The sequence below is a fragment of the Pantherophis guttatus genome, chromosome 1 (genome assembly GCF_059756535.1).
Source record: "Pantherophis guttatus breed Tessera chromosome 1, ASM5975653v1, whole genome shotgun sequence".
Lineage (NCBI taxonomy): Eukaryota > Metazoa > Chordata > Lepidosauria > Squamata > Colubridae > Pantherophis > Pantherophis guttatus.
In genome coordinates this window covers 193,839,174-193,851,631 of record NC_142063.1, presented here as the reverse complement: position 1 = coordinate 193,851,631, position 12,458 = coordinate 193,839,174, and the positions used below count along the sequence as shown (strand labels likewise).

General features: G+C 42.2%; 1 long non-coding RNA gene across 1 annotated transcript in view; it reads left to right on the top strand.

Moving 5' to 3' along the window:
• The window catches only part of LOC132711137 (uncharacterized), a 29,512-nt gene that overhangs the window by 1,753 nt on the left and 15,301 nt on the right, over nt 1-12,458 (top strand). Inside the window, exon 1 of the long non-coding RNA XR_009621977.2 lies at nt 1-967. This exon is cut by the window's left edge and continues 1,753 nt beyond it. This is a non-coding gene — a long non-coding RNA (uncharacterized LOC132711137). The remainder of the gene's footprint in view (nt 968-12,458) is intronic.

Below are 12,458 nucleotides of genomic sequence, written 5' to 3'. Positions count from 1 at the left end.
TGTTCCAATACTTTATTCGAACTAGAATTAATAAAATCTGTATCCTGGGATCTATAGTAAAGTTATGGGGCACTTTTTCGTATGCTTCGTCAATAGATTCAAATAGAAATAAATCCCGGACAGTTGGGCCAAACCTATTTTAGACTGAAAGTGTAACCTCTACAGGAAGAATTCGCGGTGGCGGCTACAGCAACAGCACTCTCTAACTTTAAGCTTATCTCTTCTGCTTACTGCGATTTATGATTTTTTTTTGCCATAAAATGTGTGTTTTAAAGGCTGAGGGAGGAGATCATGATCCCCACCCCCCAAGTGAAAAGATGTGATGTGTAACGGCAACAAATTATTGCCTTTGTATTAGCTGATGATGAAGATACCTAATAAATCTGTTTTCTTTGCTCATAATAATAAGGTTTGGTATTTGGAGAGATTGCTTATTACTTTCTCTAGACTATAAAGTGCTCTTGGTAAGGCAACCTGAGGGCAAACGACAGCCAAGTTAGGCTTTTCGGGGAAAGAAAACCAGGACCTGGCATTGACAAGATCACTCCAAGAGGTGGAGGGCATACCGCAAAATCCAGCAGTCACTGATCTATTCTTGGGGTCAGACCGATGTAGACCTGAGCCTCAAAGTGACTCTGGAGGAATTCCTGGGTTCGGGTTGTCTTGGGTGTGTGTGTGTGTGTGAAGGATTCCCCTATAGCCGTGACAGAAGAGAAAGCTGCTGCTGCTGCTGCTTTTACTAGCAGATATTATTGTCCTTCCTTTACGTCCGTGGCAAGGAGTTTTAAACTTCCTTCCGAAAAAAAACGGCCCAGAGCATATCCCTCCGGCTCATGTCCCGGGAAAATACAAATAGTTTTCCGAACCGCCTGCGGCGAATGAAATTATCATCATCATCATCATCATCATCATCATCATCATCATCATCATCATCATCATCATCATCATCGCCGCTAAGGCTCCCCAGGTAAGGTTGTGTGAATCCCACTAATCCTGAATAACTGGACCACAGCTGTCGCTCCCCTGCTTACTTTCGTTACCCAGAACTGGGCTGCCCTGGTTGACTTTACTTGACTAATCCCAAACCGCGCCCTCCTTCTGCACAAGGCAGGGAGGCAGAGAAAGAGGGAGAGGTGAGGTGCTGGTGCTCCCTTTCCCCTATCAAAGTTCCCAGGCCTCTAACAGACGAAAGTGACCCAATTGAGGTGAAAGCACTTTTACAGTGTAATTACAGTAGGACGACAAATTGTTTGCACAAAGCTCCTTCTGGATAAGGGTTGGTGGTTTTTTTTCCCTTTCTTTTTTTACAATTAGCAAACAGTCCCCACTGTTGAGGCTTGCTGTGAGCAATTGCGCCTTAGCCGTCTCGAGTTGCAATATACCGGCCATAAAAAGACTAAGCCGGGCAAGCAATTAATCATCTATTAAAAGGGCGGGAAAAGAAACGGGCAGCTCCTCGCTAGCTCCATAACCTCCCGGAGACAATTCTACGACCTTTTTTTTTTTTTTTTTTTTACTTTTCCACCTCAACGACCCAAGCTTTTCGACTAGATGGCCTTTTTAGGAAATGCAGCTAGGACCCTCGGCCTTCCCGCTCCCCTGCCAGCTGTGACCCCATCCAACCCCAAACCTGAGACCCGGAGATTCACGAAATGGCTCTTTTGGAGGACCCCGGAGTCCTCCAAAGCCCACGGCCCCCTCTCCCTTCCACCACCCCCCGGCACGTGGGAAAGGGCTGAAAAGCCTCTCGGCCGTTTGGAGGCGAGCAAGTTGATGCCGGCCCGAAGCCTCCGCGAAGCCCAGCTAGCCTGCTTCCCAGGCGCTGGCATACTTTGGGCTAAGGGCAACTCTAGCCATTCTCGGTCCCACTTTGCAGGGAGATGGGAAGGGGCCCCGGCCCTGCCAGAGGGAATTCTTCGGAGTCTCTTAATGCTGCCGACACTCCGCAGGCCTCCCCGGGGGGAAAGAGAAGCCCCGTTGTCCCGCGGGGGTTTCAGTCCCGAGGTGGTGGTGGGTGGCGGCAGAGAAGAGGTTTTCAAAAGGAGGGGAACTGAGCTTGCTCCCAGTGAGTGTGCCTCGGATTCCAGCTGCTTCTGTCGGAGGCAACAGCTTGAGGCGGCTCGTTCAGGATCTACTCTGGAGGAGTCACCCTAATTTCCAAAAACTCAGTCCGACGATGGGCGCCCCTGACTTCCAACTCCCTTTCGAAGTCATGGATGGTCGCATGAAAAGGACACCTTTGGGGGAGTCAAAACATGTGGGGTGGCCCGCTGGGGCCGCACAGCCTTTCTTTCCCACACACACACACACACCCGCTCCGGTAGCCTAGTTACTTTTTTCTTTTTCTTTTTGCCCCCCTCCGCTTCTCCGATCCTTCGGTGTTTAGATTTTAGGGCACGAAACGTGAAAAAACAAACAGAAGAAAACAGATTTTAAACAGGACATAAAGATAATGAAGGAATGCTGAGATAAGACTTGGAGTGATAGCAGGGATCTGACACCCCCCGCCCCCCCCCAAAAAAGCAAAGCCAGAAAACCCTAAATGAATGGCAGCGCGAAAGAGAAAACTATTTAAAGATCCATTAGAGGGCAAAACTTGAGGAGGTGAAAAAGAAAGGAGGTTCAGCGGGGCTGGAGGGGAGATTAAGTGAAGATGAAGCGAGTGGCCGTTTGCGAAGCAAAGACGGGACTCGGAGAGTTAGAGATGGTTTGTTTACTGGATTCCGACTTGGGAAAACAAAGAGCCCTGGTCCAGTTCAGGAGTCAATCAGAGGTCAGGCTGGCCATTCGGGACAGTGAGGGAGGCGAAATGCTCAAGCCACTGTATTTAGGAAATACTCCGAGTGAAGAAGCGGGACCCGAAAATATATATTTTTTTGCAAAAGAACGTTTTCTTTCCAGGGTTTTAAAATGTCTGAATCTCCCTCCCCCCAAAATAAAAAACCAGGGAGCGACTGCGGCGGGGAAGAGGGGGGGGAGCCTGACTGATGGAGAAGGCAGACGTGGGGGGGGGAAGGGGGGAAGACACACGGACGGACTGAGTGGGGGGGTGTAAGAATGACCAAACAAAAAAAGCAATAAGGCTGTTCAATTTAATGACCATTTTTCAAAAGTTATAGACCGCCTTTTATTAATTAATGGAGGACTTTATAAAACATTTCTAAAAAAAAAAAAGTTACTCCCCACCTAAAAACTTTTTGAACCCTACTGGTATAATTTACACTTAAACAACAACCTCCTCCCCCTTCGCTCCCCCCCACCCCACCGCCGTCCCCAACTGGGGCATGAGTTACTATTATTACTGGCCTGGACGTTTGTCACTTGGGGTGGGGTGAGGACACTCTGCAACCCCCGAGAGGGTTGGCCTGAAGACAAATTGGCGAGATTGCAGGTTGTTGTTTTGTTTGTTGCTTTTGTTTGTTGTTTTCCTTTAATTTCTGGAAGTGTGAAATGGGATTGGAAGTTGCCATTCAAAGATTTTTTTACATGATAGAAAAAATCCTGATAGTCTCTCCGCCCTCCTCTCCAGTTCAAATCAGAATTGTAGAAAGCCGCTGTGGCTTTTTGGAAATTATCTGACCGTTGATCACCTCCTTGATAGATTTAAACTTCAGGAACAACATTTAACTTTTTTTTTAACAACAGAAAATTCCATGAGCGCATAATGAGGCGATAATACTGCTACACAGCTATAAAACAGTTCCCTCTCTTGAAGTTCTCCTTTTCGGAGGTTTTGAGGATACCGTCTTGGGAGGGTTTGCTTAACTTTAATCGGAGGGCTGAATATGACTGAAGGTTCATCTAGTTTATAATAAGTGGTGGTTGGAGCATCCCCTCTACTTTTTATACAATATTGATACTTCCAAGCAGTGTCATCAATAATATTAATGGACTCTTCTTCTTCTAATAATAATAATAATAATAATTAATTAAAAAATACTTTCTGGAATTAAAATGCGGCTGCCTTCATTATTTAAAACAAAACCCGCTTGGATCGCCTGTTTATTTGAAGGCTTGGGCGTTTACGCCGTCTACTGGACGATGGTAAAACTACAACAGCCATTGACAAAACTTTTCCGGGGGGGCGGGGGTGTAGAGAGGACATTTTTTTACTCAGAACGTGGCTGAACGAAACATATGAATAGTCTTAAAAGTGATAAACAACTGAAAGTTTGGCAAACTGGACTTAATAAGTTTGTCTGGAACGAGAAAAAGCCGAGAGTGAAATTGAAAATTATGCAAGATGTTCCAGAAAGAGGAGGCCTTAAACTTCCAAACCTACAGTTATATTATGATGCAGCAGTTTTAACTTTAACAAGTGATTGGTTTGGAAGTAAAAAGGCTGGAATATTGAATGCAGAAAGTTTTGATCTTGAATTTGGATGGCATGCTTACCTATTTTATGATGACAAAGTTGATAAAGTATTTAAAAGTCATATACTTAGAGACTCTTTGATGAGAGTTTGGAAGAAGCACCGACTCAAATGGGATTATAAAATACCGTTATGGCTGGATCTTGGTCATACCTTGTGGAATACAAATATAATGTCACTCGGGGGGTTTTTATACAAAGAGGTTCTTTTTACAGATGCGGGTAGATGGCAGCTGAAGACATTGCAGACACTGTTGGACGAAGGGATTAATTTAACCTGGTTACAATATAATCAATTACAATTGAGATGGAAAGAAGACCAAAAAACTGGTATTATGTTGCATGAGGAAGAATTGGTTAGACATATAAGAGAGAAAGGTCCAATGCATATTAAAAGGCTCTATAATGTTTTGCTAGAAAGGGATTCAGAAACTGAATTAGTTAAAGATTGCATGATTAAGTGGGCACAAAATTTTGAAGAACCAGTGATGTTGGAAACATGGGAAAAAATTTGGGTTCAGAATGTTAAATTTACACAGTCGCAGAATCTCAGGGAAAATTTTTATAAAATGTTTTATAGATGGCACTTAGATCCTAAAAAGTTGTCATGTATGTACCCTAATGTTCAGCCAAAATGTTGGAGATGCGAATGTTTGGATGCTACGTATTATCATGTTTGGTGGACCTGTAGGAAAGTTAAGGCTTTTTGGATAAAAATATGGTGGGTCATGCAGAATGTTTTGAAGAAAAAAATTCAATTTTCTCCACAATTGTTTTTATTGGGTATAGTTAAGGGTTTTACACGGGGTGAAATAAAATTAATACTGTATATGATAACAGCAGCAAGATTGTTGATAGGTAAATATTGGAAGAATGAAGTTTTGCCTACTATCGAGGAATGGACTTTGAAGATGGCAAGTTTTGCAGAGATGGCGAAGATCTCAGCATATTTAAAAGATTGTTCACAAGAGACTTATGAATGGGAATGGAAAAGGTGGATAGAATATGTTCAGAACAAATACCAAACTAGAAAGTATCAAATAGCTTTTATTTGAAAATAATGTATTAGAAATATCTTAATGTAAAGAGACAAAGAGGAAAAATTATATAGGGGGAGGGATGGGTTCAGGTTTATATATCAGTGTTATTAGTTATGAGTACATAATAGGGAAGTCTGGGGGGGGAGGGTTAGGGAGGGTTAGGGAGGACGGGAAGTTTGGGGAGGGAGGTGGGGGGGTGAAAAAAGGGGTGAAAATGTAATTGTAAAACTTTTGCAATAAAAAAAGAAACATATGAATAGTCAGTGAAAGCCAGAGATACTGTTTTAAGGGGTATTCTCAGTAATCAGCCACCCAAGCTTCATTTATAATATGTCTCTTTCTTTTTTTAAAAAAAAACCCGTTTGAGGTAGAATTTCTGAAGCCAAAGAATATACTGGTGTGCTGGGAATTATAACATGGAAACAATTAAGATTATTACTTTTGGAGTTTATGGGCAAACCTGGCAGGGAAAGTCTCAACACACGTCCTACCTTCTCTGAATTCAACAAGATGTAGCCACCCCCCCCCAAAAAAAATTAATAGAGAATTGTATCCTAAGGAATATAACAAAGAATATTAAATATATAAATAAAAAAGAATAAAACCTAGACAGAAACTGAGTGTGATGAAACTAATTATTATAAAAAGAAAAAGGCATTTGGAAATTTACTTGTGTGAGTTCATGTCCTAGATGAAAGTTGGAGTGCCCTTTATGTTCATGAATCTTTAAGTTGAAATCTTGCTGAACTCAGTGTGTATTTTGTTTGTTTTTTTAATGTGGGCACCAGCAAGAGCATATTATTGTTCAATGGCATTATAACTTCTTATATGTTGGGAGACGATTGGGGGGGGGATCTTGTATATTTTTAGTGGCCTTTGAAGAACAGGAAGGGTGGCTCTTTAGTGAAAATATGATGGAGACCATAGCCTCTTTATATTAAAACAAGACAGAAGCACACAAGATATATTAAAGCCGGAGTTATCTGCGGTAATTTAATACAACATCAGCCAATTACGTCCTGAAATGCATCTATCTAGTTTAAATAGGGGGGGAAAAGCAGATCACTTGAAATACATTCTGGGAAATTATGAAACATTCAAAGGTGACTTTGGGGGAGAAAGGAAAAGGGTGAGATTAAAAATGATACTCTCCATGGGGCCTCTCTTCTCTCCAAATAATTTCACCTGCCCAGGACAAAGTGAAAAATTTCCCCTACAATGAAACAGAAACTTAATATGATTTTCAAATGTGCCCTTCCACCAAATAATTTATGTTGGTTAATACACTGTATTCATAGGGGGAGGAATGTTTCCCTACAGTTTTTTTTAATTAAAAAGGAGGAAAGTTACTTAAATTTATTCTTGTGCTAACCTACATTACAAAATAGCTTTAAAGGGAAAGCAAACTATCCTTTAAAAAACAAAACCCAACGTCAAGCATTTATACTTCAGCCCTGGTAGATGAATCTTCCTTCCTTTCTGTAAGACTTCACTCGCAGATAAGGGAAATTGAAGTTGTAATAATTGTGTGAGCAGTTCAGAATATTTTAGTATATTTGAACTTGGGTTATTGTATTTTTAAAAATTCAATGAAATTCCAATTCTATAAATTCTTAGACATTTGTACATATAGACATAGAGAGAGAGTAACTTCAGAATCACTAATATCTCTTTGGATTTAATCCATCTCAAGTGCCTTTTTTAAAATGAGAGTATTTAATCAGCTGTAATTTCTAACTACCAGTGCAGAACAACCAATGCAAATTCTTTTTAAAGGTTTAGGTATTGGATAAATAAAGACGTTTTGGGGATAATCCATGGAGTTGTGGTTTGTGTGTATGTGTGTGTGTTTTACCCATCAACAAGGAACTTTAATTTTCTAACTCCTCAGAATCTTCCATGCTCCTAAACTCAGAAGTAGGGTCTGTTGGGTTCAATAGGAAAAAACCTCTGAAATATTACTAATTTTGATTTTAATATATCCAGTCCAATATATTGTTGTTTTTTGTTCAGCCAATCATATATTGTCTGATACATTATTTATTTTATGATCTGATAGGGATGGGGGAGGCTAAAATTTCATTAGTGCCAGGGTCTGTTTAGAAGTTACTTCATAGCAACATTGAACCCAAGGCATCAATCACAAGAATGAGACTTAAGGCAGCATGTGATTTTAAAGGTAAGGGGTGAAGATCGATATGTTCTTTTCTTCTCATTGTCAGTCCTAAACATCTACTAACGGGGGCGTGTCTCACAGACATTGCAACCCCTCCCCCACTTTCTCCCTGGAAATGCCAATTCGCTTCACTTGTTTTTTTGATGGGATGGGGCAGAAGTAAGTCTGGGTGGTTTACCATAGCTACACCCAGCCACCCCTCCTCCCGGCACACAAACTTGTGTTTGAGCCTGGAGCAGAAGCCCCTAGTATGCATAAGGATTGTGGCTGGGGAGGAATGTTCCTTGGGATGTGAAGTGAGGTAAATAGCCACGGCAAATTTGCTTTGCTCTACCTTGTCCTGGTATATGAAAAGGCACTGTCCTTCCATTGAAATTGCCCACTGTAGAAGGGCAGGGTCAAGAAAGACAATAATGACTGATTACATTGTTTACTTATCCAAACTAGCAGTTACTAATACCCCTCCCCCATGGTGGTCTCTGAGTCAGACCACCTCAAAATCATTCCCTACAAGCCTCCTTCTTAAGGGACTACACCACTGAATATGGGCAAGAATTTATACCTGTTCCCCCCCCTCCAGGAATCAATTCAGAATCAGCTCATTGCTAATATTCCTTCTACTCCTCTTATCTTACCCCATTTATTTCTTGATTTGTGGAAGACTTTGCTTCATCTAGCTGGAGAAACTCAAAGAAGTGTTATAAGATAAAATTCTGGGATGGGACATTGGAGAAATTGACTGGGGAAGATGCAGTGGCTTTGGAAATAGCTGTAGAAGGAAGGGCTGGAATTGGGAGTTTCAATGAAAATAGTTCAATCACAGGCAGAGTTACATCCATCGATTTTAATTTGTTTCCCAGCAATCTGTGGTCATTTTAATACTTTTTCCAACAGGTTTGTTGATCCCAAATGCCTGAAGCAGCCCTACTGAGTCAGATAGTTTTCTCTGCCATTGCTAAAAAAAGGCTTGTAACCATTTCCCCGTTGTTTGTCTCTCTGCTTCCTCAGAGGTAGAAAAGTTTCTTCAATTGTTACTTAGTTAGCAAAGTAAAAAGAGGTAGAAGAATATTGTAAGAAGGGGATGTGCGTAGAGGGAGAACTGCTGATTTACAGAAGCTCAAACCACAACATTCCATAAAACTCACTCAGGGAAAAGGCCCCAAGAGGTTTGGGGGCATCATAATAAGCAGGCCTTCTCATAAATCCATTTCATTTAATCTGGTAGAAATTATTTTCTAAACCTTCAGATTTAGAGAGCCCTTAAAATGATTTCTTAACTGCAGCAAAGTTTGATTCTTTGTTTGCCCCAAATAAGCAGAGCCACTTGAAAGCCAGGTCCTGCACATCAAATGGGGATTGAGAGTCCCTTGATGGATATGAGATAAATTCTTTTGGAGATAAGAAGAAGAAGAAGAAGAAGCCAACAAGGCAGAATGTTATTTTAAACTGCGATTTAGAAAAAAAAGAACAACATTTGCAACTCTTTAGTTGCACTCTTGTCTAACTCAGCCCAAATAATGCAGGGTCCTGGAGATTACAGAGCTGCTCAGTAAACTTTGACAGGTTTATTCCTAAATTAATGTTTAGGAGAACAGTCCCCTTAACTGGTTTGCAGATCAAGCTGGGAACTAGCCATTATCAGAGATAAGTATGATGGGATCACCTCGGGCAGTATATTAATTAAGGCCAATTCAGCGAGTCTCACTGAAGTCAGTGGGCCTTCTACACCAGGAAATATCTCTCAGATAAAAATCAGTCAGCTCAAATAGAAGGTGGTTCATCTCAAATATGCAGCCTGGGAGGTAAATTCCAAGGCGGTATCTCTGTTTCCAAGTAATATTTCACTAATGGGAAGAAAGATGCAGGAAGTAACCCTATGCATCATTTCCCAGGAGCAAGCCCTACTGAAACACAGCGGGAGCTAACTCGGGATAAACAAGCAATAGGAAAGCGCTGCTGGCTTTCTGCTAAGTTGGGAGAGGAGAACCGGGGTGGGGGGTGAGATTCCCAATCGCGTTCCCTCCTCCTCTTCATTGCATATCAATAGGGGACACCCTGGGTGGACGCTGCAGTGAGTTCAGCAAGGACGAACTTTCAAGAAAATGTGGTGGGTACCCCAACCTTTGATCCTGGGTCTGAATTCCTCCCCTATGTAAGGAAAAACAAAACACCCAGGCAGCCGCTCCGAGAAATCCTCACTTTTATTCCACTAAGCGGCAAAATCAAGAAAAGGAGGCGGTGTTTTTGACACCCACCGAGGCTATTATTTCAGGTGTGCTAATGGGATTAGAGGCGTGTGAAAAAATGTGAGGGCGCGCAGGATTTTGTGGTGCAGGTACCAGCACGGTATCTACACACATACACACACACAAACGTATTCCTCACCCCCTCCCAGCTGGGTTTTGGTTACACACACATCTAGATAACATTTCAGTGTGTCCCAGATCCAGATATTCAGAATGAAGGCACCGGTTTCAGCAGCCGCGAGGCGGAGGGCTGCGAAAAGCCAGTGCCGTCGGACGAGCCAGAACCGAAGTGGGAGGAGGAGGAGGAGGAGGAGGAGGAGGAGGAGGAGGAGGAGAAGAGGAAGAGGAAGAGGAAGAGGAAGAAGGAAGGAGGAGGAGGAGGAGGAGGAGGAGGAGGAGGAGGAGGAGGAGGAGGAGGAGGAGGAGGAGAAGGAGACGGAGAAGGAGTAGTAGTAGTAGTAGTAGTAGTAGTAGTAGTAGTAGTCCCCCCCCCCTGGAGCCGGCTGCTAATTCAAGCCCCAACCCGGAAAGCAGAGTCTGGGGAGCGGAGGAGGGGGTGGACTGGAGAGAGGAAGAAGAGAAGGGCCAAGTGTCTGGGTGTGAAAGAGCTCACGATCATCAAAGGCAGAGGAGATGGAGAGCGCAGCTTTCAGCAGAGAGCTCGGCGGAGCCAACAAATGGCCGTGATCAAGCGCGCCGAGATGGGGCCCTGAAGCAAGGCGGAGGCGCAGGTCCGTTCTCAAAGGCGGGTACCGTGATCTGTGCGGTCACCGCATTTCCAAAGTCTTTCGCATAATTGCATATTGACTTTAGCAAACGGAGCCACCCGGTTATTTGAACATCGATCTTTTCCCCATCCGCAAAAAAACCTGCTTGCCACGCGAAGGGCTGTGAGGTTGTGGGGGCAGCCTTATTCTTTCTTTCTCTTTCTCTCTCTCTCTCGCCTTCTCCGCAAAATTCCTAAATAAAGTTGCTCAACTCGTAAATTAAGTGAAAAGTCGCCCAAAGAGCCGGTGGCTGTGGCAAACAACTCTAAAACATCTGTCCGTTGGGTTTGTCGGTTCTAGACTAAAGCCCCTGATGAACTTGCTGGAATAGTAAGGAAGCGAAGCTGATCTTAACGACCGCTGCTTGTGTCAAGGTGTCACAAGATTGATTCTTCTGCTTGTTGCAAGGGACTTAATATCGCTACTCTTAAAAGAAAAAGTAACCATATGGTATGTGCTAAAGTTGACTGTTACCCTGGTGTAAGTTAGGATGGGAGAAGATGGAGATGATTGACCCAATTCCCCCAAAGCATTCAAGAATTTATTAAAGGAATTTTACCAGAAGCTTTACTGAATTTTTGGCAAATTTTGACAATCTCTAGCTGACAGCATAGTTAACACAGTAAATGACATTTGAAATAGTTAAAGTAGTTAAACTACCACTACTTTAAAGTAATTAAACTACTTTAACACAGTAGTTAAAATCCAACATTATTAACTGCATACTATTTCTCTGCGTAGCAGAGCTCCCACATTTGGCCAAAAAATTCTTTGTGGCCATCTGATGGTTGTCCAGATTTTGACAGCTCAAATGTAGTAGCCTGACCATATAGCAATGTGTTCATCTATATACCATCTGAATTGACATGTAGACGAGGAGCTTCTTAGCCAAATATGTAGATACAGGTAGTCCTCGACTTACGACCACAATTGAGCCCAACATTTCTGTTCTTAAATGAGACATTTGTTAAGTGAGTTTTGCCCCATTTTACGACCTTTCTTGCCACAGTTGTTAAGTGAAGCAGTGCAAATAGAATAGAATAGAATAGAATAGAATAGAATAGAATAGAATAGAATAGAATAGAATTCTTTATTGGCCAAGTGTGATTGGACACGCAAGGAATTTGTCTTTGGTGCATATGCTCTCAGTGTAAATAAAAAGAAAAGATACATTCGTCAAGAATCATAAGGTACAACACTTAATGATAGTCATAGGGAAACAGTCAATATAAATCTTAAGGATGCCAGCAGCAAGGTTACAGTCGTACAGTCATAAGTGGGAGAAGATGGGTGATAGGAACGATGAGAAGATTAATAGTAGTGCAGACTTAGTAAATAGTTTGACAGTGTTGAGGGAATTATTTGTTTAGCAGAGTGATGGAGTTCGGGAGAAAATCTGTTCTTGTGTCTAGTTGTTCTGGTGTGCAGTGCTCTATAGCGTCATTTTGAGGGTAGGAGTTGAAACAATTTATGTCCAGGATGCGAGGGATCTGTAAATATTTTCACAGCCTTCTTTTTGACTCTTGCAAGTATACAGGTCCTCAATGGAAGGCAGGTTGGTAGTAATTGTTTTGATTAGTTAATCACCCGGTGGTTAAGTGAATCTGGCTTCCCCATTGACTTTGTTTATCAGAAGGTTGCAAAAGGGGATCACATGATCCTGGGATACTGTGACCGTCATAAATATGAACCAGTTGCCAAGCATCTGAATTGTGATCACATGATCATGGGGATGCTGCAAAGCTTATAACTGTGAAAAACGATCAGAAGTCACTTTTTTTAGTGTAACTTTGAACATTACTAAATGAACTGTTGTAAGTTGAGGACTGCCTGTACTTCTACAATACTAATCTGAAT